The sequence below is a fragment of the Lampetra fluviatilis genome, chromosome 27 (genome assembly GCF_964198595.1).
Source record: "Lampetra fluviatilis chromosome 27, kcLamFluv1.1, whole genome shotgun sequence".
Classification (NCBI taxonomy): domain Eukaryota; kingdom Metazoa; phylum Chordata; class Hyperoartia; order Petromyzontiformes; family Petromyzontidae; genus Lampetra; species Lampetra fluviatilis.
Genome location: NC_136301.1, coordinates 2,828,166 through 2,854,731, shown reverse-complemented (window position 1 = coordinate 2,854,731; position 26,566 = coordinate 2,828,166). Strand labels below are relative to the sequence as shown.

General features: G+C 48.1%; 1 protein-coding gene across 1 annotated transcript in view; it reads right to left on the bottom strand.

Annotated features, from left to right (window-relative positions):
• Positions 1 to 26,566, bottom strand: part of CZIB (CXXC motif containing zinc binding protein) — a 379,487-nt gene that overhangs the window by 133,391 nt on the left and 219,530 nt on the right. The gene's annotated exons all lie outside the window — the stretch shown is intronic.

The window sequence follows — 26,566 nt, the reverse complement described above, 5'->3', positions numbered from 1 at the left end:
AGATGCAACGAACAACGCAAACTGTAGAGGCTTGGTGGTGGTGGTGACGGTGCCGATGTACGGTATTATATTCTCATTGAAATTGTCGCGTTATTTTAACAAGAGACCAAGTCTTTCTTGAGCTTAGATTAACGTAATATAAAAAATATATTTTTCATTGCTTAACGCATCTGTTTATACTTCTTCTAGAGGCCTGGCAGCTGAACTTTGTTGGATAGCTAACTTTCAAAAGCAAGGCTGCAACATTTCATATTTGTATACTGTAGTCACAATTTTGCTTTGATCTAACATTTTACATGTATGTTTTATATAAAACTGTGCATTAGTTGAGCGGCACATTACACTGGAATTATTCTTTGAACGCTTCTAAACTTCTCGTTTCGCTTACCAAGTTATATTCAGTCATTTACAAAATTCTCACGGATTACACATTTAGTTTCGCACAATTTTAACGTTCCCATATCGCAACGGCAATGTGTGTCGCTGCTCTGCCATCAAGAATATTTTGGGAAGAGAAGTCTGAAAGAACGAAAACAGGCCAACCCAAAAACCAAAAAAAAAATTTTAACTTTTTAAAGTTCCTCACGCCAACAAAGTCATCCGGTGTTGCCCAATGTTCATGTAACTTTAGAGGTGCTCCACAATTGTCCCGCAGCGAGAGGCCCGATTCACGATGACCACACGCCTGAACTACGTGGGCCCGGGGGGGGTAGCGGCTGATGTTGCTACTCCGGCTCAGCCGTTTACGCAACAACATCGAGGCGATGCAAATAAACAAACAAGCAGTGACACGCTGGCGACCGGCGGAGAAAGAGAATTCTCCATTTTTTTTTTAAACAACCCAAACACGGCCAGAGAGACGCCAACGCGTCCCCCGCCTCGGTCACTCACGACCTCTTAACACAGAGGTGTGGAAACTTTTCCTTTTACCGAGGACCAAATTGGACTTGAGAATATCCTTTCCATTACCACGTACACCTCAGTAACTTCCGGCACTCCAAGAGACCCTTGCGAGGTTGACGGAAGTGACCGAGGTGTGTTCTGACAAGGTAGAAAATATTTCCCCAGCTGGTGCCCGAGACGGACGACAAAGTTGCTTGCGGCGATGGATAAACATCGTTTGGCAGGCCGTTTCGAAGCGGTTACCCCTCAATGTAGCAGCGGACCGTTTGAAATGAGGTTTTGGGCCATATTTGGCTCCCGGGGAGGGCGGGAGGCGTTTTCCACTGCAGATGGCCACCACGGCAGTTTTCTGTCTCATCGCAGTCAAGTGCCAGGCGCTGGGTCAGTCCTCTTGTTCAAAAAGGTGTGGATTTCCCAACAGGGCTCCACGTGCACACACGCGTACATGCTTATTGTTAGGCTGTCAGCGGTGTAAGCTGTAGTTTCGCCTATTTTACCCAAATTACCGCAATTTTTTCACCGAGCACCGCCGAGAGCACTTTGAGATACTTGCGTTTCACAGCTTTACAAACTAACTATTATCCTTCATGGATAAACTTTACTAACATATTCAAACTCTTGATTACCACAGCAATGGAGGCGGCCGTTGGTGGCGGGGTAAGAGGTTAACAAAAACACAGCATAATGCCAAGGTTAATAAATTAGGCTATACAATGTACCATAGTGTTTACCTACGCGGAGATTAAAGTAATGAAAGCAATCGCTTCACTTGCGATCACGCGGGCACAGGTATGACTAGCCCCCGATGGATTGAGGAGCGCCTAATAATTTGTGATGTCGTCATTATTTTTCAAGTGCAGTTAATCCGCAAACCCCCAAAAATCCGCCCGCGGATAACGAAATCAACCGTAAGTGCATTTGGCATCTCAAAGTTCTCTCTTTCTCCTTCCTCCTCAGATCAATTTGCCGGCTGACTAGAATGACACGTTTCCTAATTTAACACGTAGTAGATTTTCATAGCCAATTTGATTATTCGCAGTTGATTTTTGGCGTTGGGCCACATAAAAGATCTGACAAAATTGTTGGCTTGTATAGAAAATAAATGTGGTATAAATTCTCATTATTTTTACACCTATATTTAAATTGCATTGTAACGTATGTCATGCAATGTTTAAAACGACGGAAATATTTTCGTTATTGATTTTTAGTTTATGCCAGACGACAGATGTGGTCAGATCGTTATGTCAGCAGTTTAACCCAACATATATTTTGAAAAAAAATTTCAATGTATAATTTTCCACCACCACTACTTTTGTGCGAGAATTTGAAGGCTGCCTTCAAATCTTATTATTACAGATTTTTTTATTCATTACATTATTTTTCCAAGCGGCTTTCGGTCAAGAGAGCCAAAAAGACAATTATTTTGTGATGCTGCAGTGGTGCACAACCCCAAATAACAAAGTCACGGCCGTCATTCACGCCGCCTTTAAAAAGTCGACAGGCAAAACGCCGCACTATTCCATCCTTTTCATTTTCAAGGCAGTGTTATTGACGCATGTGTAAAGTTATTTTAAATACAATAAATCAGGTCATTTTAAGTCTCATTCGCATTTTTTTTTAAAAAAGACCAAAATGTGTGCGAGTTCACAACTTGTGCGTTTGTATATAAAGCGTAGAATTATTCAAATTTCCGGAACAACCGTGCTAGCAAGAGCAAAAGTGTCAGTCCATGCACACGCAGGTTTAATTATTAGCTGCTCCTCACTCGTTAGGAGTTGGTGACTGTGTCCACGTGACCGCAAAACAAATTACCAAGTAAAGAAACACATAAAAAGGTTATATTTGTGTGTGTATGTATATATACACACACACACACACATCCATGTGTGTGTATATATACAGTATACACACACACATGGTTAGCAAGTGATATTTGAACCGATCCTGGGCCTCCCCTTTCCTTTCCAACCCACATTGACCAGGGTGGTGAAGCATGGTCAAATGACCCCCATGACTTGACATTTAAATGAGGGGGGCAGGAAGCCTTCTCACAACAGCAGATTGACAAAGGGCCGTGGTGCTTACTGCACATATGGTACAATGCGGCATGTTCATGTAAATTAATAAATAAATGCTGTGCTGTGGAGCTTCAACAAAATAAAAAATCAAATCGTTGAACGCGACTCCCAGTGGGCAGGTTTGCCCATTTATGTTCAACACAAAAGAAACGGCCTGCACCCTACTTCGCAAAATTTTTTTTTTGCTAGTTTCAAGTCCCACACAACACAAAAAAAAGGGGTTGGAAAAATACAGACATAACATCCCAATGTATGTTGAGCCAGGAAAGTAAATATAGGGTGGGTCAAACAAGACTTTTCCGTATTTTTTGTCTTATATATAGATATATAAAAACAAGTCATACGTGCGGAATTAGTTACATATATATGCTAGAATCTCAAAGTTAATAATCTCAACTTTAAAGAGATATTCTGCAATTATTTTAAATTATTTAAACTATATCATTGCAACTCTACGTTTTAAATGCCATTTAGCAAGAACAAATGCCCACCTCAAATCGTCACTGCACAAAACAGAACAATTAATTCCATCGGTTTCACAAAGAAGTGGAGATCACCAAGCATTAATGACACGTGACATTTAAAAAGAACGAGTCAACAAAATAACCCAAAAGTCAACAACAATAACCACTTCATCACCTCTTGGGGGTGGGGGGGGTGTAAAACCCAGGGTTCGTTTTTTTTTACATTAATGGTAAAACCACAGCGGTCTCTAACCGGGGTGCCAACCCCACCATGGCTTCACGACTTCGATTCTCAGCAGATATAAAACGCAGTTGAGCCATCAGGTGCATAACCGCGCGTGCTCGTGACAAATTAGGAACAATCTGAAACGTTATTTGGACAGAAGGCGATTAAATAAAACGCCTCTTCTACTCAAAAGCGACTCACAATTTCATCAACTGAGCAACCCCAACTCAACACGGGCACCGCGACCACCGACAAACACGGGACCATAAGCCCAAAATAAAGGCCCTTAACTCACCCCATTGTGTTCATAAGTGCAGTGTCCCACCCTTATTATGCACCCCGTGTCTCTGGCCTCCAGCTAAGTGATATGAAGGAGGACCAATGCCCGAAACGACACCGATCATTCCAAATTATTTTCCACATTTGAGGGTCACAGTGCTGTTAACGAACTGAACGTGTTGGAGTTTTTTAGTTAGAGGCAAGGCCGGCTTAATGAGTGGGGTTTGTCTGGGGAAGAGAAGTTGTCCAGTTGGGCTAATTAATAGGAGGCCTTTGAGAGGAGTGCGGGGTCAGGTAGGGTTAAGGCAGGAGGACTGGGAGAGAAGGGGGGGTCAGGTTGGGTTGAGTGAGGGGGGGGGTCAGGTCGGGTTGAGAAGGGGGGGGTCAGGTCGGGTTGAGGAGGGGGGGGTCAGGTCGGGTTGAGGAGGAGGGGGGGGTCAGGGTCGGGTGGGGGGGGGGTCAGGGTCGGGGTGAGGAGGGGGGGTCAGGGTCGAGTTGAGGAGGGGGGGTCAGGGTCGAGTTGAGGAGGGGGGGTCAGGGTCGAGGAGGGGGGCTGGGAGAGAAGGGAGGGAGGGGTCAGGTCGGGTTGAGGCTGGGAGAGGAGAGGGGGGGGTCAGGTCGGGTTGAGGGGTGAGAAGCTTGGAGGGGCGGGGGTGGGGACTGGGGGGAGAGGGGGGTGGGGGTGGCCAAAGCGACCAACAAAACCCCGCGGTGGCGGCCGCGACGCCCTTTTGTTCATTTATTTGCTTTCAAAAAAAAGACGTCGCTCACACGTGGCCACGCTCGCGCTACGTGTGACAATCAAAGCGCGGAGAAGGCAAGATGACGACATGGTCCCCGCCGTGTCTCTCTCGTGTGTTACTCACTTCACTGGACAACGATGAAGGTGGCGGCGGCGGTGGTGGCCAGCGGCGGCGACATCTGCGGCCAAAACTCTTGGGTGGTGGTGATGGGGGGGGGGAGAGACACGCGGCACGGACAACAACAACAACAACCAGTATAAGACAACAACAACAACCACGAGGACACAGATTTGTTTTTGTTTGAAACCCACACAATGGGCCACACCCCTCGGAAATTAAAGACGCGCCGAGGTTGGCCGCTGACGGCAGAATCGAGAGCACGAAACGACACATCTCGGGGGGGGGGGGGGGAGCCCATTGTGACCCCTGAAAACGTCGGGGGGCCTCGGGAGAGAGCCCCCCCCCCCCCCCCCAGTGGTGGCTGCTGCATCGACACATCGATACATCAGAAAATTCTAGCAATAGGACACGAGCCACAGGGGGAGGGAGGGAGGAGAGACCAGCGCAGAGACTCAAAACATCGAACAGTCGGTCGGGCGAGCTTACGAGTAACACCCACCCCCTTTTCTTGTCGTCGTCGTCGTTGTCATCCGTCCGTCTTTGTATCACTCGCGGCTAATCGTAGCGAGAGATATTGCGCGGAAATCGAACGGCAAAGCGGAAAGGGACGGACCGAAGCGACGCCGCTGCTGCTGCTTCGGTGTGAATTACGCGTGTTCGTAAAAAAAAAACCCACTCGTATTAACTTGGGGGGGGGGGGGGGGTTTGGTACGAACAAAACATTACAAAAAGCTATAGCCGAATGCGTGTTTTTCTTTTCAAACAAGTTAATCAGATCTCTAAAAAAAAACGCGCAAGCCACAGCACCATCACCATCATCGGCACTTCTTTACGTGCGCGCTGAGAATGTAATCGCTCACTCATTTCAAACACCAACAACGGGGGACAATTAGCCCGGCAGCGCTAAACAACATTTCCATCAACAAACAAACTCGACACAAAAACGTCGCGCGCCTCCGTTGCATTCGTTACCCTCCTCGTTCCATTTGCGACCCAACGAAACGTCCACCGATAAAGCAGCCAAACTAGCGCGCGATTGACGCAACGCATTTCACGCTTTAATCATTCGCAAAATGACACCACGTCTTTTAAAACGTCGGCCATACGCCCCCTCCCATTAAACCCACGATCACAAACGGCGCAACGACGACGTGTCTCTCCTTCTCCTCCGATGAGCGCGACCCGTTATTGTAGCCGATAAGCGGCTGCATCTCCACGCTGCTACCACAGCCTCCTCCTCCCAAGAAGATCGTTCTCCCTCCTCCTCCCAATGCCTGAGAGCCCCAAGTCAAAAGTGACGCCGCCGTCACGCAGAGAGAAGAAGCCCCGAGCCTTGCCCAGAAACCCGACCGAGTCAACCCACCAACTCCCTCCACCCACCACCACCACCAAAACTCGCTGTGTCCGGAGCGGACAGAGAGAGAGAGAACCACCCCACACCACTACTCCTCCCCCCTCGGTCCAATGGCAGAAGGGACGACGGACGAAGCAGCAGAAAGGACCCCCCCCCCACACACACAACCACCCAGCATCTCTACACTACACCCCCCCCCTTCTCTCTCGCTCGCATCGGCCACAAAGCGACGCGGCCATTGGAGGCGGTGCACGTTTCATATTCACGAGGAGCAGAGGCGCCGTAATGACGCGAGTGGAGGCGCAGTTGGGGCGATCGGGAAAGGGTTGGTGGTGGTGGTGATGGTTGTGACCGGCTGTGGTGGTTTGGAGTGGGGCATGTCCACTCTTTCCACCCCCTCCCCTCCGCCCGCCCGCTTCAGATCGCGACCACAACCAGGGCCGACAACCACGGGCTAGAACACGAACAACAAAACCTTTGAGATCGATAATAATCGCGATCGCAACTCGCCGCAAGCGAATGAATGGATCCCGCGCGTTAGCAGACACGGAACGCTCACCTGCCCCCCCCCCCGCCACGTGTGTGTGTCTATATAATGATGGCCACTTTCACACGTAAACGCGCTCGCAAACCGTGCGACTCACCCATCCACCCAACCAAATCCTCACACCGATTGAGGCCAGACGCTGCTGTTAGCGAGCGCCTATTAAGGCCCCCCCCCCCCCGAGTGTTTCCCCAGGACGTACCCGAGGTGACAACGCAGCAGACATTCAATGTCGATGAAGTCGACACGAGGAGGAGGAGAGGCCCAGGGCCAATCTTACACCATTGTGTGTGTGCGCAACTTGCGGTCAATAGTGCGCGGTTAGGAATCGAACCGAGGTCGCCGTTTGTCCGACGTTTCAGTTGGACACATGCCCCCCGGATGTCCGAGATGAAAGTTGTGCATACGGCACATTCAGAAACCCTGCCGTGTATACTGTATGCTGACGGTACAGACTGTATCTGAACGCGTTTGGAGAATTCTGTATCCGAAACGCGCCGCTTGATCGGCCCAACAGACTAATACACAAATACATGGAGACGAGTAAAAGGTGACGTTATTATCTTTACATCAGGTACTCGTTTTAGAAACGCTATTTATCAACTGCTAGGAATGAAGGCCTCACTACGCCGTGTCGATTATTTGGGGCCGGGGGGAGAGCAACGATGACCATACTTCACCACGCTGGCCATCGCCGATTTGATCAGGGAATGCGACCCTGGATCGGTACAGGTGCCAGGCACTTGCAACTCATGTCAGCCGTGCGATCGGGAATCAAACTTACGCCGCAGCGCAGCGCGCTAACCACAGCGCCACCGCTCCCTACACCCCGACTTTGTTATACAAAGACAAAGATCACCCTCGTAGCATTAACAAACTACTGGTGCAAGCGCTCTTAGCAAGCACCTACGAAGGCCGGAACGGCACACGATGGGGGTGGCGGTGACCAACCACCACGCCCGGCCACCTTTGTCTCCCCAGTAGCCTGCAAACAGGTACTAATACGTGGCCAAGAAGCCGACCTATAGCGCTTACGCTCTCACCGTACGTACGAGCGAGCGAGCGCACACACACACATTCTGGGAATGGGGGCAACCAAGGACAGCCGTGCTACGAAGTAGTGGAGGAGGGTGCTTGCACGCTCCCCCTTCCGCCAGAAAACGACACAATCCGCTTTCAGAAGCACCTGCCATGCGCGCTCCGTGCCTTTGTCGCTGAAAGTTTTCCCAACCAGCGGGATGGACATTACAACAGCTACGAGTCAGTCCTGCCCCCCACCCCCCATGCATCTGCTACAAGTCACGCTTAATAATGGCAGTCGTGGTGTTAATATCGATCCTCTGTGGGAGGTTTGTGAAGGACGCTACTCGGCATTTGGAGGCAATCGCCCTCCGTTGACAATGTTCGAGAGCGGATGATCGACGCTCATAACAGCGAGCCGAGCACCGAAATGACACACAACTTAAACATGAGAAGCGCATTTCCCAGTAATCCCAGTCATGTGCAACTCATAACAAACCCCCAGAGGCTGTTAGCCCGACCTCATCAGGGAGCCTTTCGAAAAGACGCTTCGCTTGACCCCACACTGCACCTAGCCTGGCACAAGCGCCTTGGTGATGTCATCGTCTTTTCGCGGCGAATGACGGCTGTTACCGTACGACACAAAAACGTGTGCGGATATGTATGCTACCTAATCTCAAGGCCTAAAAGCGCATTAACGAAACGCAGCTTACACTTTTTTTTTTAAATGGCCACGTCCCCGAAAATCGTAGCGCTTCGACTCTGCCCACTTCTTCTGGGTCACGGCCGCTCCCAAGTGACACCAAACCAGCCATGGTTTTTGCAACAACAACGAGGAGGAACAACAACAGACCCTTACCAGCTAAGAACAACGGACCTCGCGTGCGTTAACACGACACGCGTGAACCACCTGAAATTCGTGAGTATCCACAACATAAAATAACCTAAACTCACACATCCAGGGCGTTTGCACGACTCAACAACGCCCAATAAGACTCAAAGAGTCGAACTTTATGGACAAACAAACAACGTGTATCGTTGGTGAAACTGCCTCGTTCCTTCCATGAAAGAACATCAGACCGAACATTTGCCGAAGACCCCACCCCGTGCGTGTGTCCATCGCCAAGGTCATTTCCAACGTCAAGGTCAACATCAGTCATCATCAAAAAGCTATTTATATCGGGCAGCAAAAGGCGATCCCATCGTGACCATGGGATTCGCCAACTGGATCTGCCAATGATGAGTCCACCATCGCGCCCAACGCGTTTTGTACAATTCCTGCCCCATCGGTTTCCCATCACTTGCAGTGTTAGAACTGGTTCACCGTCATCGCCACCTCTACCAGACAAAGGTAAACTACACCATTGGAACCTCATTTGCCAGTTAAAAAATATGATAATTGGTTTTTTACCCTTCTATCTGGCAACAAAACTGACACCTTTTTACAAGGAGCCTTGTTTGCATAGACCACAATACCTGCAGTCATAATGCAAACAAAAAACATAACTCTGATTTTAAAAAAGGTGTCAGTTTTGTTGCCAGATAGAAGGGTAAAAAAACCAATTATCAAGGTAAACTACAGTTACCGTAGCCTACTATACAACTTGGTTGTACGAGACTACAAAAAGGGTTCCTCAACCTAACCCTGGCTTGCGGGCCCGTCCACTGCCCCAACAGTGGCAGCAGCCACAAACCCGACCCCCCCACGTTGCCACACGGACAGCGGAGTTCATCTCGGGCCACTCCACGCTGAATCCGCATAAGCGTCAGACCTCTAGGTCTCCCATTAAAAATAAGTCTGAGCGGGAATTCTACTTGAGTATTCGAACGGTAAATCGCCCGTCTCAGTTTTTTTTGCTTCTTAATCGAGTAAGTCGGAGTCGCTTTTTGCCGATTTCCAAGATGCGAGGATCGGTTTGTGCAGCGGCCCACGATCGACTGTTGTCCCGTCCAGTTAATGACGCGATTGGGACAGCATCTGGGTCACGTGGGGCTGTCACACCGTGTCCTGATTTGTAACCGTCGGCGAAAGCGCTATAACTGTGTATACAACCTTGATGATTCGAAGCTTTCGTGACTGCAGGAATCCATACTCTTTGGTTCTTTCGGTAAAGTCACGTAGGTAGATAGAATAATAAATCAATAGATCACGACGTTTCGATCGCCACACAAGCAACTTTCTTCAGGTGGGAGACGGCTGCTTGTGTGGCGATCGAAACGTCGTGATCGGATTACTTTTCTACCTACGTGACTTTACCGAAAGAACCAAAGAGTATATGTATATACAACACCTATCGATTTACACACCAGATCGATTTTCCAACTTTTGATCCAAAAAACGGCGCTTGATTCGAATAACCTAATCAACGCATCGGAAACCCGTGACTTTTCACAATGGTACACCAAAGTGACAAAAGGTCGACTACCTACTACCTGTAGAAGGGGCCATTGGCCGAAACGTCGTCTTGTAATTTTGGTTTAAAGGCCACACGCTTATTGACGAACGTGTCGAGTTGTGGACACATTCTAAGCCGTCCGTGACCACCCAAGTCACTGAAAAGGACGCAGATTCGTGTGAACGGGGGAAGAAAAACAATATTTCTGTACCGCGACATTTCTTCATAAAGCAAAGCTCGTTCCGACATAGTTTGAACCAAATATTCCTTCGGTTACCTGCAACTCGTCCTCTGCGATATCGATGGGCTTCGTATTTCCTTCCTGTTGCTGCCATGTTCACGGACCCGATCTCCCTTGTAAAATAGTCGGAAAACTGGCTGAACGGGATCATCCGTGCAGCAAATAAAATCATCTTTAACTCAGTCTTCACCTCTCTCTCCCGTTGTTGGGGATGGTCTTAACAATGAGCGCCACGCCCGCGTCTGTTCCAAACCACGGTGACGAAAACTGCATTTCGTGAAGACTACTCACTTTCATCCGCAGAAATCCCTACGCCAGGTAATTTTTTAGCTCACCTGCCATATTGGCTCGCCGTTATTGATGTTACGGTCAATCGACTGCTGGATCAAGACCCTCCTTCACACGCCGCGTCACCCAAAGGGGGTTTTGTTTGATCATACTTCACCACGCTGGTCACTGTGGGTTGACGAGGTTTGTGGAGGGGGGTGACTGGTTCGGAATTAACTCGCTACTGGTGACATCGTGGCCAGGAAATGGAACTCTGGACGCTGGGTTCATTGTTCAATGCGCCAAGTTCCGACAACCACTGCGCCGACTGCTCCATCAGTTGAACCATAATCATATTTTAATTAGGTTATACTTTAATAATAACAATGCCATATTTGTTTAACACAAGAAAGGCTTTCTCGAGTCTCCAGACTAATTGCGATAAAGCCCTTGCGCTTTGAGACTTCGGAGAAAGAAAAAAATCACTTTCCCTGGGGTGATTTTTAGTCCATAAAAGTAGTTAGACTTTAGTCCAACAAATGTATTAATTTGGCGAATAAGCGTGAATTATTTGACAATCCACTCGTTGCAAACGGTTATCGAATGCACCTTTAGTGGCCAAAAAGAAATTGGAACCACTAAAGTTATGCAACTTCAGGTTTACCGACAAGCAAAATATCTTTGTCTGGGCTTATTGACTTTTGTTTGTTTCGTTTGAAAAGATGCCACGGCTCCCAGAGACCCCCCCCCCCGGCAACATTTACGAAGGGAAAGCATTCCATCCTCTCCATCACTCGCGCGGTACCACCAACTTAGGGAGGCACAAATGTGTGGACGTCGATCAGGAACTAAGGGAACCATCCGATTACCGAGGGTGGAATAGAACGTTCAAAAAAATAACCTTTGGCGAGACGCACATGACACGCGTACATCACAGACTTCAGTTCAGAGTAAGTGACCGAGTGCCCTTGAATTAGAACCACAGTGCTGTCTGCGCGAATACACATTCTCGCCTCTGGTACCCGATTAGTGCGACTACTAAGACGCTCACAGCAGCGAGGGAATCGCGTCGTATGCGTGCCGGCTCGAAGTGGCGGGTCACGGGCCGTACGGAGTGTGAAGTCGAGGATTAAAAACGCTCCGCTGGCCCTGCAGCAACGCTTCTACGCCGCGGTCATTCAGCAAAACTAATATGCCCGTCCCCGCTCTTGGCACCAGTTTCGCCAACACACCGCACTGACCAGCGTGGTGAAGTATGGTCAAATTAACCCAGCACGAGAGGCCCACATCCAACGGTGGATTGACACACACACGCAACAAAAACAAAAACCAGGCTGTACATGTAGCCTGTTGGCGCCTGAACAAACGGCGCACAGGCGCAGGAAGAATTAAAAATTAGAGGGGGGCAAGGGGGGGGTGAAGAGACTCTCGGGGCTAGATCGGGTCACAAAACCCGCCCCCCCCCCCCCCAGAAACGGCGAATTTTGACTTTTATCGCACAAAACACCTGCGACACGTGACCCAACAGTTCCACCTCGGAACGGCCGACTACGCTGTTGTTATTATTATTGTTGTGTCACGAGGAGCCATGCCAAGCCACTGCTAGCTTGAAGGCCCCCCCCCCCACGCCTTGTGATCAAACCACACCCTCAATGACACGAAACTTAAAAGCGATCCCCAACCGCGCGCGTTTCTCTCGTGTGGGGTGAAAAAAAACCTCGGAGTCTCTCCGTATTGAGCGACAAAAAACGGGCGTTGGAAATTCCACATTCCTGCGACGGGGGAGAGGGGGGGGAGTTGTTCAAACCGCTAGTGACTTAACAGAACACGACACGGTACTATTTTTATAGATCAGCTGTGAGAAATGATGGTCGTGGTGGTGGGCTGGGCGGGCCACTTGATCGTGGTTTAAACTTGCGAGCATTCGATTGAAAGGAGTACTGTATAGATATATACTGCAGCGTTACAGTATCTATGTGTGCGTGTGTGAACGTCTCTGCGCTGGTGAAACATCGATCGGCAAGTGATCATTGTTATCGTTTGAGGCACATAATTGATGGAACGCCATCACTCGCCGGCGATTCGATCGATTTGTTACGCTTAGATTAATTTTAAACAATCTATTTATTTTTTGCAAGAGCAGCGAATCGTAGCGGCTCTGCGGTTGTGATGTACCCTCATTGTATACAACACACGGATAGATACAAACACTATAGTTTTATTTAATAACAGATTCGTCAAGTCACATTCTTACCGACTCGTTTTTATTGTTTCCCAAACTTGTTACGTCCCGTTCGGAGCGTGCGCGTCAGGAACCTCCAAATGTCGCATTTGCAATTTAAGGTCTCGCATTTGCACAATTCGATTAACATAGATTCTTACACGACACGCGTACGATCGTGAGCGGAACCATCGATGATAAATCGATGGCTCATTACAAGGTGCGGTAAAGTACTGTATAACTACTGTCACACGATACAGTACTTATGTAATACGGCACGATATAAATACAATAATACAATCAGGCGACACAATATCACAATCGGAACGCGCCGTGTTAAACGGACTCCGTGACATCATTGGCAAGAGGCACTTGCCACGGTTATATAGACGGCTGTCGATACGTTGTATATATAGTTAGTTTGTATATTATACACAGACACGTAAAAATATACAACTACCGTAATGTAACAACACTATTCAAGTTGTTGTTACATTACGGTCGTCAAGTGAGGAGCCCTTCATCTGGGAGGTAGATTGATAATAATATAGTTTTAATTAAACAATAGAATTGTGGTCATAATACCTCCAAAACTGAGAGACGGGCCTTAATCCAGCAAGGAGTTTCTAATAATATGAACTCATTCATTGATGGGGTTTTTTTTTTACCATCTTTCATATCACGTGTGCTATTAAAACTCCTTTGTCCGAAACGTCGAACATCATATACATGTTAAATGTTATAAGGTCGCTGCCATTGGATGAATGTGTTTATGTGTGCGGGTTTTTTTTGCCATTGCGCACCGCTGCTGAAGCAGTCGCATCTCCCGTATCATATTTCATATCAGAGATGTCCCACCCCTCGTCCCCCACCGAATTCAAAGAAAATACTGATACCACACGCATGTCAGACATTGCAGTCGGCTTGTGAGCAAATCATTCCGTTTTGCCGATATCACACGGTGACCATCAAAAAAAGTCGAACACTGGTGGTGGGGAATAAGGCATTCTCTCATTTCATTTCACAGTTGCATATATGTTTATGTGTGTTCATGAAATCACTGCAACGGTGCAGAAATGTCGCCGTTAAATTCTGCTCATAACTGGTGCCGAGTCCACCGTGAGAAATTGATCGTCTCAATATTATCGATTACAATTATTATAAAAGCCGCATCACAAATTTAAAACACGCAAACAAAAGCTAATTATACGCTTGAGCCGCACAAACAATAACGTGAACTTGTCACACGAGTTAAACAGTTGTCCCATTATATAAACATGAGATAGACCTACAATGTAAATTAATTCGATATGCAATCTGCAAAGACATTTCGAACATTCCAATGAGTGAGCGGCAAGTTCTATCCATCGAAAAAAATTAAGTCAGCGAATGAAAATAAACTACAAGTTTGTTCATGTGCAGTAATTTTGTCTATCTACTGCTGGATGAGGGTCTCCCTACCCCGTGCATGGCTGGCTTTTTGACCATACTTCACCACGATGGTCAACAACCATAGCTCACACACACACACGTGCTTGGCGAACGACGCTTTTGGGAAATTGCGTTCGACTGGTGTGACCCATAAACAGGGATGAAAACAAAGTTGTACAAACCCCGAAGGGGGGACAGAGAGAGATGGGGGGTGGGGTGTATGGTTCTTTGTTTCTGAATTCGACAACTCGTTTGCAAGATGGTAACGGCACAAAGAAGATAAGAGAGAGCGAGCAATGAAAGATCCCCGTCGCGCAACGCATCAGCAGCCTCCCTCTGCCCTCCCTCGGGCTCGCAAAGGGTTAATTTCATAAACGCAACGGTCCGTGTGGTCGGAAATATGGTCAGAACCGATAGGTTTTAAAACATAGAAATTAAGAATCATTCTCCCTGCCACCCACCCCCACCAAACACACAGAAATTGCTGATGAGCCCGAATCTCGGGAGGACCGTCCACGGGATTTGCAGCGCTGAGATTACTTTGGTCACCACACAACCCAAACACATTGCGAGAATCCTTGCACTGCCCGGGCATCGCCCATAGACAAGCGAATACTTTGTGTGGTTATTTTTTAAACCTCGTTGTTACGTTTAATTAAACCTGCCGTCAACGTTATCTTGGTTAAGTTACTACGTATGGTAAGCTTCGATAAATGCGATGTTATAACGTTAAACAAGTACAACTTCTGCTACTTTGGATCATTTATCAATCGACTGCTGAACAGGGGGCCTTGCCCACGCCATGCCGGGACGCATGTGGGTTATTTTGACCATACTTCACCGCGCTGGTCATTGTGGATTAGTCAAGTACAAATAAACAATGTTCGCCTGCAAAACAATACAAGCGCAGGTGATCGATGGTGGACATTCCACGATCCCATGACGGAACCACTCATCCTACAAAACGACAACTCTTAAACTTTCCACAAAGCGGTATCTATTTTATCTACGTGCCAAGAATGATGTATGACTTTGACCGGTTTATGAGTCGACCCCCCCCCTTCCCCCCCCCACGCACCACCCCACGACCGACCATGAATCGAACTTGTGGCCTTCCGAGTAGGACCAGCTGAACCACAAGCGCCACCCGGCAGGACAACTTAGTTAAGCTTTCACATGTGTTTGTGCCCTGTGGTTCGCGCGCCTAGCCAAGCCAACTCGAGTTCGATTCCCGGCCAAGGCTGACACAGCAGTGGCGATTGATGTCTGAACCGAACCTGGGTGGCCCACCCAACTCGCACGGACCAACCAGCCTGAATTATGACCAAACAACCAACCCCCGTGAATGACAAGGCATGGGGAGGCATTCATCCAGCAGTAGATTATCAAAGGGTTACGCTACGTTATTACTATTTTTAGGCTATCAAAACGCGCCTCCTGCTTAGGGTCTATACTCGCATAAGGTGTATAAGGGAGGCCTTCATTAAACAGTGGAATGATCATGGCTTATGATGACGGTGTTACTGCGTTTTACAGACAGAGGCATTCAGATTTGGGGAAGCAACGTTTGTTGTCCGATGGATTCACTGGTCCTTGGCCATAGGAATGTAGAATTGGCACCAATACGCTCGGGGCCACCACGGATACGGCGTCTCAGGGTTCTATATTTTATAATAAAACCTAACGTTGCTTAACATTTGCCGACAGGAAATACGCCTCGATAATAAGAGTCGGTTGTAGTTTACACTACAGTAAAATCTCCGTATCTTTACAACTCTTTGCCGAATGATGGCCTTCCCACGCGGGTGTCCAGTAGCTTGGGTTGTCTGACCATACTTTATCACGCTGGAAAAGTGCAAATTCGTGAAGGGAGGGAGGGGGGTTCGATGCCCATGACCGAGTGCAGCAGCTATCACTCGCCACTTTAGTTGGTAGCCGTGGCCTGGAATCAAACTTAAATCGGCCGTGGGTTCGTAGCGTTGCATGTGACAGCTTGACCACGTTGCACTGTGGGCTAAAGCACGCGTGTTCGATTCCCAATTGGGAGGAGGCAAGGGTCGTCTCGGCACATCATACTCGGCATCATCCCTCGAGGCGCGGATAAGTTTAACAGAATCTAACTCGTGTTGCCAGGCTCCGTAGCGTGCATTGTATGCATGTGTTGAACTTCTTTCGCGCCGTACGTAACCCAACCGCGCCACGGCGATGCATAGCGATACGCCCGCTAAATCACACTGTTGACTGATGTGATTGATCATGGCCTCAACACACGGTAGCCTGACGATGTCTTTTTGGGAAGAAGAAAAAAACACAATCTAATCTATTGACACTAACGGCCTTTGAATGTAACGTGTCCGTACAAGTCGCTCTTTAAAATACGCAAAGGAATAGAGTGATGCAAAAATGCGACGTCTTTTTTTTTGACCGTGATGGTTTTTTTAAATCCCCGTTCCTTAAACTTGCGCAGTTGTGCCGACTCCAGAGGGCAACTCCCTAACAGCAACACAACTCGATGATAAAACGCCATTCCCACGACATAAATGTCACGTACGTCATTTATATGACATTTTATTGTACAGACGGACAGCGCTAACGCATTAACACCCTCAAAGCTCAGCTGTAACGCTGTAAATGTTAGTTGTTAAAGCTTTTTTTCAATACAGGAGGAAACAACCTGGAGGCGAGGAACACGTGATTATCGCGCTAAAAAGGAAGCCACCAGCGCAGGAACACCAAATTATTTAAGGCGCTAGATCCCAGAGAAAAGTTTAAAACGTTATGATATGTTCAAGAGGGTTCGCTGAGCTGTGTGGCCTATACGCCAAGATCGCTTGGAACACGCGACAATCGATGGGAAACACTCATCGGCCACTCGTTTAAACTTTCCACAAAGTGGGTACCTATTTTACCGACGTGAAGAAAGATGATGATCCGCCTTAAAATGCTTTACTATTTTAGTCGTTGGTCACCGTGGGTTGGTTGGTGTTGTACGTTAATGTTAAGAACACCCCACGACTCAAGGGCCGCACACTTTGGAAGGAAAAAAAAGTGATCGGAATATCGGAGTGGGTGTCCCAAGCCGACCTGGCCAGCTAGCTCGTTTTGTTAAGATTTGGGGTGGCCTCATCCAGCAGTGGATCGATCATGCCCGATGACAGATGAGTACAGGTGAAGGACTTCTTCCACAGCAGAGGAAATTTAAGGACAACCAAACTGAACATATCACACGAACTACTACTACCATCTTCTGCTCAATTTCATTGATCTTGAACTTGTGTCCTGACCTCGTGTGAACCCTTCATGACATCACTTAACGTACAGAAATTTAAAAAAACGGTAGTGTGTTTTTTAATTTGTAGAAACGCTATAATCTGCAAGTCGGCGGCTTTTGGTTTGTCCTATGGGTTTGTTATGGAGTTGGGAGTGTTATTAGGCGCATGATGGGAGGGGAAATTAATTCGTGTGATCATTTAGGTGGCCGTGTCGTGCTTAATGCCCTGCACTTGTTGAGAACCACACAGTCGAATATCTGGGGTCTTTCGACATTTTTTTTCATAAAACTATACAACATGGCGTGATGATGTGGAATCACAAAATAATAATTAACGACCGTAACATTAACTGTAGCAGTACTGTACTGGCATTATGACACGCCAAATTAACGGATACTCTTACAACAACAAAAAACACACATTTATCACAATACATCCATATGTACACAGACGTAACTGAAAATAAAAAAGTTAGGCGGCTATTAACTAACAAACTTACAAATCTACATTAAACAAAAAAAACGTGAGCCCAAAAACAAGAAAAACTATTGGACATGTAAATACCAACAATTCGCAAAAAAAATATCTCAACAAATTAAAAAAAAATCCGTGAACGGCCAGTCATCATCATCAACCATCACCAACATCACCACCATCAAACAACCATCGCAAGTGGATGGGGGCCCCGTACAGACGAGGCTATACACGGCCACTTTAGAGCTAAAATCTCTGCCTTTTCCCGCCCCAAATTCAACTCCGGCTCAACCGCCTTTTTCAAACTTTCTTCGCCAGCCAAATCAAGATTCCATTCACAGGCGACGCAAACGAAGACCAATCACTCAAACGTTTCATACCACGACACCAGCCCTCTTCGTTAACAATTCATTATATTAACCCCTCCCCCCTCCCCACGCTCTACGCGCTCGCTAATTGCGCCCGAGATAATGAATCAAACCCCCAAGCAAAGCTTCAAAGAGTCCCACGGCCGTTCAAAAAAGTTCTGCGTCTCAATTAATGGCGTAGCATACGCCCCGAGTAGCTGCTACAAGTTACACGCTGTCAAATCAATCAATTAAGCTACCAGGCAGGGCATGAGTGCGGTAAAATTACACGCAAAGCCGTACTTTATGCGATACCTTTCAAATCATTCATCCAGCAAAGGATTTACAACGCCACTGACCATTTTAACCAACACTGATTAAGTACGAGGTTAGCAGATGACCGGTTTTCCATATCACTTCGAGGTATGGCACCGCAATTCCCAACAACAGCAGCTAGAGTAGAACACGACACTGCATTTTATACCTTACACGGCCGACAAGACTAATCAAATACCACCTGCCAAACTTTCAAATGAAGGCACCTTAACACTTGTTACACACACTGCCTAACGGAGACAGGGCCCGTTATAGGGTTATTACACACCAATCACTGCAGCGAACTGAAACTTTTTTTCAAAATGTAGTGATACACTTAAACAAATCTCAGCGCGGTGACGAACACAGTGGACTTAAAATAACGCGTGTGTAGACTTCATAATGAGCGTGTCCGTCTCCACGTGTATGTCCGCCTGTGTTTTCTACAACTTTATAAATCCATCTCGTGTCCTTCCCCCGTCCGAGGTCTGTGGTGCGCGTCTCCAAATTGTCTCTCGCTCTCCCAAAATCCTTGAGACTGCCTCGCAAGAATCGATCCTGTGTCTCACGATATTTTATATATACCACCTCTCACCCCAAGATACGATCTCTATCATTCAGACTTGTCTAAGCGTGGTCTCACCTGGGAAAAACCAAGACACCTTGCTCACCCCCCCCATGTGTCTGTACCCGCGTTTCTTACCCGTCCTCACTCTATCGTTGCGTTTGTTTGTAAAAAAAAGTTCCCATTCACATTTTTTCTCAGAGCGTCAGATAAAGTTGTCCACGTCTCTCTCAATGCCCAACCCGTGTGTCTATTATCTCCTGGAGACCATCCTGTCTCCCCCCCCCTGTCTCTTGTTTCGTCCGAACATGTCTCAACACGTCTCTTTTCCTGCCTCCTAACATCTCCCTCCATCCGCATGTCTTTGCCTGCGTCTCTCTTTGTGCGTGCATAGACAAAATTAGATCTCCCTGCATCTCTCTCGCTCGTCACCGTGTCTCTCTTTACCCCGTGTGCCCCAGTCCTCGTGTCACAGGATTGTCCGTCTCTGCTGGTCGCCACAGCCGATATATCCACCCCTCCCTTTCTGATGCTGTACACCCCCGTCTCTACCGGCAGCTACTCCCCGTGGTTGTCTCGGGATGTCTCTCTCGTCACGTCCACCGACCTGACTTCTCTTGCCCCCAACCCTGACAGTCTCATCTCATCCCAACCAGACTTCGTCTCTCATCCCAACCAGACTTCGTCTCTCATCCCAACCAACGCATCTCATCCCAACCAGTCCCATCCCAACCAACTCATCTCATCCCAACCAGTCTCATGCCATCCCAACCAAACTCATCTCATCCCAACCAGTCTCATCTCATCCCAACCAACTCATCTCATCCCAACCAGTCCCATCCCAACCAACTCATCTCATCCCAACCAGTCTCATGCCATCCCAACCAAACTCATCTCATCCCAACCAGTCTCATCTCATCCCAGACTCGTCTCATCCCAACCAGAATTGTCTCTCTACGTAACATCTCTCACCACGTCTGTGAAGTCCGTCTGCATCCCTCCTCCCCTACCCCGCCACTATCACGGTCCATCCTCTTCCCCTATCAGCCTGTCAATGTCCGCGTCCGTCTCCCTGCCCTTGTCTCTGTGTGCTCGTATTGTCAGAATGTGCGTGCATCTCGTCTTGTCTGTGTTATCCGATCGCGAAGTCTGTGTGAGTCTGTCTATCTTAACCCTCCTCCGTTTGTCTCTACTGGATTTCCCCAGGTACCCGCAAATCACCGGGTCTGTCTGTGTGTCATCTCCCACCTCGTCTGTGTGTCATCTCCCACTTCGTCTGTGTGTCATCTCCCACTTCGTCTGTGTGTCATCTCCCACTTCGTCTGTGTGTCATCTCCCACTTTGTCTGTGTCATCTCCCACTTCGTCTGTGTGTCCATCTCCCACTTCGTCTGTGTGTCCATCTCCCACTTCGTCTGTGTGTCATCTCCCACCTCGTCTGTGTCATCTCCCACCTCGTCTGTGTGTCATCTCCCACTTTGTCTGTGTGTCATCTCCCACTTTGTCTGTGTCATCTCCCACTTTGTCTGTGTCATCTCCCACTTTGTCTGTGTCATCTCCCACTTCGTCTGTGTGTCATCTCCCACCTCGTCTGTGTGTCATCTCCCACCTCGTCTGTGTGTCATCTCCCACCTCGTCTGTGTGTCATCTCCCACCTCGTCTGTGTGTCTATCACCCACTTCGTCTGTGTGTCTATCACCCACTTCGTCTGTGTGTCTATCTCCCACTTCGTCTGTGTGTCATCTCCCACTTCGTCTGTGTGTCATCTCCCACTTCGTCTGTGTCATCTCCCACTTCGTCTGTGTGTCTATCTCCACTTCGTCTGTGTGTCATCTCCCACTTCGTCTGAGTGTCATCTCCCACCTCGTCTGTGTGTCATCTCCCACTTCGTCTGTGTGTCATCTCCCACTTCGTCTGTGTGTCATCTCCCACTTCGTCTGTGTGTCATCTCCCACTTCGTCTGTGTGTCATTTCCCACTCCGTCTGTGTGTCATCTCCCACCTCGTCTGTGTGTCTATCACCCACTTCGTCTGTGTGTCATCTCCCACCTCGTCTGTGTCATCTCCCACTTCGTCTGTGTGTCTATCTCCCACTTCGTCTGTGTCTCATCTCCCACTTCGTCTGTGTGTCATCTCCCACCTCGTCTGTGTGTCATCTCCCACCTCGTCTGTGTGTCATCTCCCACCTCGTCTGTGTCATCTCCCACTTCGTCTGCGTGTCATCTCCCACTTCGTCTGCGTGTCATCTCCCACTTCGTCTGTGTGTCATCTCCCACTTCGTCTGTGTGTCATCTCCCACTTCGTCTGTGTGTCTATCTCCCACTTCGTCTGTGTGTCTATCTCCCACTTCGTCTGTGTGTCTATCTCACACTTCGTCTGTGTCATCTCCCACTTCGTCTGTGTGTCATCTCCCACTTCGTCTGTGTGTCATCTCCCACTTCGTCTGTGTGTCATCTCCCATTTCGTCTGTGTGTCATCTCCCATTTCGTCTGTGTCTATCTCCCATTTCGTCTGTGTCTATCTCCCACTTCGTCTGTGTGACATCTCCCACTTCGTCTGTGTGACATCTCCCACTTCGTCTGTGTGACATCTCCCACTTCGTCTGTGTGACATCTCCCATTTCGTCTGTGTCTATCTCCCACTTCGTCTGTGTGACATCTCCCACTTCGTCTGTGTGACATCTCCCACTTCGTCTGTGTGACATCTCCCACTTCGTCTGTGTGACATCTCCCACCTCGTCTGCGTGTCATCTCCCATTCCACCTCGCTGGCTATCTCACCGTCCGCTGTCTGCGTGCCTGTACGTAAATCTCCACCGTCACACGTGTGTGTGTGTCTATCTCCCATCTCGCGATCTGTCCGCCTGTCTGTCCATCTCCCCCGTCCCCGTCTCTCTCTCTCTGCTGCTCTACCTGCCGGCGTGGTGCGCCCTACACCACCCACGTGCGTGGCGTGTGCGCGACGCGGCGTTCGCCACTTTTCTCACCCCGCGGGGCGAGCGAGCAAGCGAGCGGCGGAGGAGGAAGAGGCGAGGAGGAGCGAGAAGGCTGAGGGCGGTGTCGTGGCCCCCGCGTCCCGGCGAATGCGAAAAATCCGCGGAGAAAAATTCACGGGAAAAAACCGCGGGCGGCGCGGGGAGGCGGCGGCGGCGCGGGGCGCCTGTGGCGGCGGGGCGACGCGCGGCCGTTAGCGTCGCGACGCGCTGCACCCTGGGACAAACCGCCGCGCTAAAATTTCAAATTTTCGCGCCTTATAAGGGCATGGCGTGGGCGGGGCGAGCGAACGGGGCCACACGATTGGCTGGAGACGTCTTTTTGAATTAACGCGCGCTTTTTTTTTATACACCCGGAGCCGGCTGCGGGGCGGGGCTGTTGGGGGGGGAGTGGTGGGGTGTGTGGGGGGGGTGAAATCCACGCGATGTGATTGGCTGGCTGGGGAAGCTACGCGCGGGGTTTTTTTTGCACCCCCCCCCAACCCACAGGTGCTTAAATATGAGCGGGCGTGGTGGGAGGGGGGCTTGGGGGGTGGGGGGGACCTGAGGGGGGGGGGGTGAAGGGGGGCTCGCGACCCGAAAACAAATCGTGATTGGTTGTCTTTTAATTTTTAAATTATGGCGCCTTTATATGGACATGGAGTGGGCAGGGGTTCAATGTTTGACGTTGAGGTTTTTTTTTTCTTTCAAAAAGCGGCTTATAAAATGCAAAAGCGCGACCCGTTAGAAGGAAAAGAATATATTTTATTTTTTTATTATTAAACTCAATTAAGGCGCCTTGTTTAGGCATAAAATGGGCGGGGCGCCTGTACTGAACGCTTATTGGCTGTTTTTTTTATTTAAAATTAAGTGATAACGTTTACGATTTATTAATCTCAAATTCTCAAAATCTTGTTCTCTGCCCGCTGTCTCGTCGCCTAACCCTTGAGTAACTCACTTCTATGCCTCCCTGCAGTTATGAGAAAAGTTAGCTCGCTTTTATACGCTTTTATTATTTATTCTTTTGATGGTGAAATCATTAAAGTTCCCTGTGGATAAACTCAATCCCTTGTCATAGGAACGTACAATTTCCACCACTCTGCCTCCAGGGTGTATACACAATTGAGCCACATGCCTCAAATGCGCGTTTGAGAAAGGAATCACTTTTATTGTTGTCTCTATATATACTGTATAGAAAATGAATTTTTAAGAAGAACTCCGTTCTGAATCCACCCCAAAAAAAATCATCATTATTATTTAATAAATATATATAGCATCCTCCACCCTTTCAGTTTTGAATGTGGGCGCCATATATGGGCATGACGTAGGCGGAGCAAATTTGGAGGCCGCTGATTGGCCGCTCCCCGTTTGAAATTATAACCGTTGCACGTTGGGCCCCCCCCCCCAGGCCCCACCACTTGCCTCCCTCCCTCCCCCCCGTTTCCTCTCTTTTGATTGGACCTTCCTAATATGGGCATGGGGAGGGGGGTGGGTGCTGGCCGATTCTCTGTTTAAAGCCAGAGTCCGTTATTCGTTATTCGCACCTTTTTTATTCTCATTATTGTTATTTGAATCGGTCGCAAAAAAGAATGTTGTCGGTTACGCACTTTATTTGTTGCTTTTTTTTGTGTGTGGGTTTTTTTTCGTTTTGCACCCCATCCCCCCCCCCCCCCCCAACAAACATTTTTTAACGTTCTATATCGTAAATAGGCAGAGCTCTCACAAATCCATTCTCAATCTGGGGGGGGTCATGATGATGGCAGTGATGAGCAGCACTGCGCTTTGTGAACCTCGGTAACTCGAGTTTGATTCCAGGCCACCGCTAACATCACCAGAACCCTCTGCCCACCACCACTGACCAGCGTGGTGAAGTATGGTCAAACAACCGCTACGGCCAAATTCCACGGCGTGGAAAGAGGCCCTCATCTCGCGGTGGGACTAACGCTGTAAACGATTCCCATTGTTATTGTAAACTAATTATTTCATCTCAGGCTTACAACTCTGCTACAGTCCCTAGTGCCATCCGGAACCGAACTGTCAACATCCCAGCCTCTTCCTTTGCAAATTAATTCAGCGGTGCCACTTCGAGATTCACTGCGGCCCTCTCCCTTGGCCGCAAAGGGCCGCACTCTTGAGAGGAAGGGGACCGTACGAGTCAAAAGCTTTCAGATGCTGTCGTGGTCACTTTAAGATGTTTTCTTGTTCATGTTTTTGTTTGTTGCGGTTGCACCCGATTCAAGAGCCGAATGGCTCACCAGGGGCTATACCAAATAAATGAAACTGAAAAAAAATGAAAAAACTGATGCAACGGGTCTTGCGATGGCATTGCGGTCTGATAAGAGTGGGTTCGCCTACTGGAAGAGTAGGCCAAACACCCTGTAGACAGGCTTTCTAGAGGGCATTAATTCTAGATTTGAAGCTTTCGTGACTGCAAGGATTCATATTCTTAGGTTTTTTCGGTAAAGTCACGTAGGTAAAACATTAAAATTAATAAAATAAAAATCACGACGTTTCGTAGGCAACACCTGAAGACGGAAGCTTGGGTTGCCTCCGAAACGTCGTGATTTTTATTTTATTTTTATTTTACTTTTATTAATTTTAATGTTTTACCTACGTGACTTTACCGAAAAAACCTAAGAATAGGCTCTCTAGAGTTCCCCTCCAGCGAAGACCCTTCCGCCATGAGTGACGTGGACAAGCGATTGCAGGTCTGCGCATGTACCTTTTGTATTGATTGAGGAATTTTTATTATTATTAAAGTACTCTACCGGTTAAAGGGGACTGCATTGATTTCACCTGTCGGTGGTGGCCATGCACTTGACCCGTGATCCCCAGCACTGCGGAGGTTGGGGTCACACAAATGTTGTGAAAACTCCAGTCCGGTGGGCGTTGGGGAAGTGCCCATACCCCTGGCTTGCCAGAAGGCAGTGCAGAAACAAAAATGTGGACTCCACCTACTCTTTGGTTCTTTCGGTAAAGTCACGTAGGTAACAAATAAAATAAATGAAAACAACTAAATTAAAACACGACGTTTCGGGCGCAACACAAGCGTCCGTCATCAGGTGGAACAACCACAGAAAGAAACAATTGCTGAAATTGCTTTAAGTGGGCACAATTGTTTCTTGCTGTGGGTGTCCCACCTGAAGAAAGACGCTTGTGTTGCGCCCGAAGCGTCGTGGTTTAATTTAGTTGTTTTCATTTATTTTATTTTTTACCTACGTGACTTTACCGAAAAAAACAAAGAGTATGAATCCTTCCAGTCACGAAAGCTTCAAATCTAGAATGGACTCCACCTGTTCCATCTGCACGCGGGAACGGGCCGTTTGCTCCGGGTTTCCTCCAAATTCAATGGCCGATCACATCTTCATATGTAGAGGACGGCAGAGCTCTGCGGTTGGGGGGGGGGGGATTTGACGCCGCGTGACTGCTGCCTTCCCACTCGACTGTGCTTCCTTCTCGCGCCTCTGAGTTGCTATCTCTCTTCTCGAGTGAAGGAATACTGTACTATATAGCGCGGGAGCGTGTTATAAGGAGAAATTTATAATACTATTCTTGGTTCTTTCGGTAAAGTCACGTAGAAGGGAAATAATAAAATAAAATATAAAATATTTTGTTTTAAAAAATATATTTTTTTAAATTTGTATTGCTTATATTTTTATAATTTCCCTTCTACGTGACTTTACCGAAAGAACCAAGAATATGAATCCCTGCAGTCACGAAAGCTTTAAATCGAAAAGTATTAATACTATTTAAGTGGAGGGGCTAGACGCGGGGGGCATTTCCACGGATAGTTGCTGTGGATTTGCACAACGGGCATTACTTTAATTGAACCAGGTGACGCGGGGTATCGCTTAATTGTAAAGATATCGCTTGTGTCAGCCGCGACAGGGGATTTAACGGAGGTTCGTGGAGAAGCGTGCGTTTACCATTGTGGCCACCTCCCTTTGTTACATCCGTTAATGAGGAGTTCGCGTGATTCCTGCAGCCGCTACGTTTTTTTATCTCATCTCGATAACGTATCAAATCACCAGGGGTGGGTGAATCGTAACATCACTAGAAATTCAAGTTTCGGACACCGATCATGCAGGTATGACCAAACCCACTGCTGTATGAAGGTCTCCAAACCATCGGCATCTCAGTTTCACGTACAAATCCACCCGGCTTCTCAAAGTGAGCCGATGTCATCCCTCCATCCTCTGCGACGGCACGGCCTCTCTCGGACGAATTCTCTTTCTACACGCTTTCATTTAACTCACTCTGTCTGTTGTTGTTGTGGTCGTTGTTATATGCTCAAATCTTGTAACTCAATTTTAACCCACTTCCCAATGTGGTATCGAC